We start from the raw sequence: 4,131 nt of genomic DNA on the forward strand, positions 1-4,131 counted from the left end.
CATATTCCATCATCCTGTGTCCCAAGAACAAGTCTACGTTTGCTATCTGTAATCTAATCCTCAAGACCTAGCCTCATGCTCATTTTTCTTTTGAGACCCTCATTAAGACCTTTCTTTCAGAATGGTAGATAGGATTTTCAATCCAATACAAGAAGATTCAGGGTCAGAAAAGTCTCTACATACTCTACTATAGACTTAAAATCTTGTAAGAGGAGTCAATTGTTACTTTTAATTGTTTAAGTCTGCTAAATTTCACTTTATTGAAACTTAAAACCTCATTCATGTCATAAAAGATTTGAACACTAAACACTCAGATGTAAATTGCTAACTCCCAATTCTTTTTCAAACATGGAGGCAGGAATTTCTGCTTCTGGCTGTACTAGCCTGGCCGTGCCATAAGCAACAAGACACAATAGGTAAAGCAAATGTTCTTAGTATTGGACACAGAAACCACAGGCTTATGAACTTTGAGAGAAGGAAAACACATAAATTGAGCTCCATATTTGCCCTGGCTTTCTGCCCAGAGACACTTAACAATTGGCCTAGGCTGCTGGAGACCAGGAGGGAAAGTATTTTTGCTGAATGGATGAAACCGAGGTCATTGTTATGGGATGCACCAGTGACTAGAGGTAGAAGAAAAAGATACCAAAGAGCAAGGAGCTGTGTGCGGAAGAAGACTAACTTGCTGTGTAGCTGACAGCTGGATGGACCCAGTGGAAGTCCTGTGGTTCTGGGAAATATTGGAATTCTATTCTAGCTCCCATGCTGACTAAGCAGTATACACAGACCACAGACAATTCAGTTGTGGCTAGAATAAGATCCCTACCCTAACACTAATAAAACAAACAAACAAACAAACGAAAAGACCCCAAATAAAGAAGTATAGCTTTAAAGTTGACAGGATCAGAGGATTTCATAATAATTTGCTGCTGGAACAAAATTGAACTCTCTTAAAAGAATCAGAATGCCACACAATGCATCATTATAATAGCCAATATCCAATAAAAATGCACTGTACAAGTAAAAAGGTTTTTTTTTAATGCCTTATAGGGGAAAAAGAAGGAATGAGTTTTTAAAATGCATATGTGAAAATTTAACAAAAGACTTTAAAAAGACAAATTTTAAGAATTTTTTTTAAAAGAAAAAAATCAGATGGGCTTCATGGATGGGCAGAATGACCAAGCCCAGAAAAATATGAGCAAGAGATTACCAGATTAGATGTTTTTCCAATTCTTTTTATCTTATTTATCTCTTTACCATATTTGTAAGAAAGACAAATTCAGTAAACAAATAAATTGGAAATAACAGGTTAAATTATATGCCACACTAATGTGAGTCATGAAAAGGTGGTGTAGCTCAGTAATAAACCAAACCTCAAGATGATGGATGGCATTGGAGAGGCAGGAAAGGTCCAGTTTACCAAGTGCATGGACTAATCCTAAACATGAACACATCTGTGAGTGCAACTTGAATATCATGGAACCAGAACTGACAGAAATGCAAAACCAACTGAAAACAAAATACTTCAAACTATGTAATTTATAAAGGATGAAAATTTATTCCCTGAGCTCAAGAGGTTGGGAGGCCCAAGCTCAAGACTTTGCTGGCTCCAATTGGGGTGAGGGCCCAGTCTCTGCTTCTCAAATGCTGTTACCACTTGGCAGAAGAACAAAAGAATCTACTTCCCAAGAGCTTTCCTTGGGACACTAATCACATCCCGGAGGGCTCTGACTTCACGACATAATTATCTCCCCACGATTCTCCCTCCTAAAACTATCACATGGACAATTATGCTTCAACAGATGAATATTAGTCAGCCCATAGCACTTGCTGAATATTTTAACACTCGTCTCTTGATAACCATTAGGAATGAACCAAAAATCAATAGAGTGCTACAAATTGACCTGTCTGGGTGAAATTTATAGATGAATAAATAAGGAAATGCATTTTCATGTCAAGAACACATAGGATATTCACCAAAGTTGGCCAAACTTGGGCTCTTGAATAAGCCTCAAAATTATCTATTAATACTTCTTTTTTAATGTCAAAAACTGAAAGTGTATATCATTTATTATGTAAATGTAATGAAATTAACCTAAGAAATTAATAAATATAGCTACACCTCCAAACAATGAATAAATTAATGAAATAATAATAAAAAAATTTAATTTGAAAATTAGCTGAACTTGTAAGTGAGCCATATTTTCATCATTTAGGAAATATTTTTAATTGAATAGTAATGAAGATTAAAATGTGGAATTTAGACTAAGCTAGGTTTAAAGGAAATTTTAACTTTGAAGGCTGTGACGGTTAATTTTGATGACCAACTTTATTGCATTAAGAAATAGCAAACTTGGGTGTTGTCTATGAGGGCATTCTGAGAGAGGAAAGACTTGCTGTGGATGTAGACTGTGTCATCCACATCCTGTGGATGTGGCTGGGGTCTCACGGTGAATAGAAGAGGGAAAAGAGATCATGAAATGAGTACTATCATTATCTTGCTCTGCTTCCTTGTCCTGACCAGTCTCATGTCAACTTGACACTACCTAGAGTCTTCTGAGAAGAGGCAGCCTCAGTTGAGAAATGCCCCATAAGATCACTCTGCAGGAAGGCTGTAGGGCATTTTCTTAATTAGTGACTGATGGGGAAGGGACCAGCTCATTGTGGCTGGGGCTACCCCTGGGCTGGTGGTCCTGGGTTCTATAAGAAACCAGGGTGAGAAAGCCATGAACTGTGGGCCAACAAGTAGCATGCTTATGCTTCTATGTCCTCTGCATCAGCTCCTGCATCTAGCTTCCTGCCTTGAGTCCTGCCCTGAAGGATAAGCAAGTCAGTGATGGTGTTTCATCTTAGCTATGGAAATTCGTGATCTGTCAAAGTGGAAGGGCATCATAAAAGTCCAGTAATTAGCATTATGCTCGATGATAAATTACAACATGCTCTTGTTTTTTAATAGCAGGAACCAGTGTAAAGCTATCTAGACTCCTCATTTTCACTTAGCATGTCCAATGGATTCAAACAAACAGCAAAAGGGAAAAAGTACTCAGTTAAAGAGGAATAACATTGTTTTTATCATACAACATGACTTTTATGATGAATCCTCAAAATATTTCAAAAGAGTAAAAAACAAAAACAAAAACAAAAAACAGAAAACAAAATACCTAATAAATGAACTTACTGAAGGAAAAAGTCAAAATAAAAAAATTAATAGCATTTCTATGTACTAACAGCTAAGTTTTAAAACTAAAAAAAAAAAAGCCATTTATAGAATGATAGCTTTCAAACCATTGTATACGAAGAATCAGACATCTATGTTAAAAGCAAGTAAGTGCTGCAACTTAAAGATTGAGTGAGCTTTTCTCCCAACATCTTAGTGAGGCTGCAGTGGTCCACACTACTCTCTTAGTTTTGCTATGTTGTCCAAGGATGACAAGAAGAAGAAAGACGCCAGAAAGTTGGCCAAAAAAGACAAAGATCCAGTAAATAAATCTGGTGGTGAGGCCAAAAAGAGGAAGTGGTCCAAAGGCAAAGTTCGGGACAAGCTGAACAACCCCGTCCTATTTGACAAAGCTCCATATGACAAACTCTGTGAGGAAGTTCCCAACTATAAGCTTATTATACTCCAGCCATGGTCTCTGGGAGACTGAAGAGTCACTGTTCCTTGGCCAGGGCAGCCCTTCAAGAGCTACTTAGTAAAGGACTTATCAAGCTGGTTTCAAAGCATAGAGCCCAAGTCATTTACACTAGAAACACAAAGGGTGGAGATGCCCTAGCTGCTGGTGAAGATGCATAAAGAGATTCAATCAGCTGTACATTTGGGAAAATAAAACTTTATTGAATCCAAAAAAAAAAAAAAAAAACCCCAAGAAACAAACTGCACCTTCTATTCAAGTACAGTGAGAATTTCAAGACTATTTTTTCTTAAGAAAACAATAACTAAGCAGGAAGAAAGGCAGGCACTGCAGACAGTTGCTTGCTCTCTCTGCTTCCTGGCCACAGAGAGGTGAGCTGTTCTGCTCTGCCACACTAATCCCAGCAGGAAGGACTCACACCTCTGTGACAAGACAGCAACGTGAATCTACTGTCCCTTGGGTTGTCTGTCAGACATTTCTCCACAGTGATGAAAATTCA

General features: G+C 37.7%; 1 pseudogene; it reads left to right on the forward strand.

The window, feature by feature from the left end:
* The first annotated feature begins 3,279 nt into the window (after positions 1 to 3,279).
* Positions 3,280 to 3,845, forward strand: LOC116092002 (annotated as a pseudogene).
* Positions 3,846 to 4,131: the final 286 nt, after the last annotated feature.

Source organism: Mastomys coucha, unplaced genomic scaffold (assembly GCF_008632895.1).
Source record: "Mastomys coucha isolate ucsf_1 unplaced genomic scaffold, UCSF_Mcou_1 pScaffold15, whole genome shotgun sequence".
NCBI lineage: Eukaryota > Metazoa > Chordata > Mammalia > Rodentia > Muridae > Mastomys > Mastomys coucha.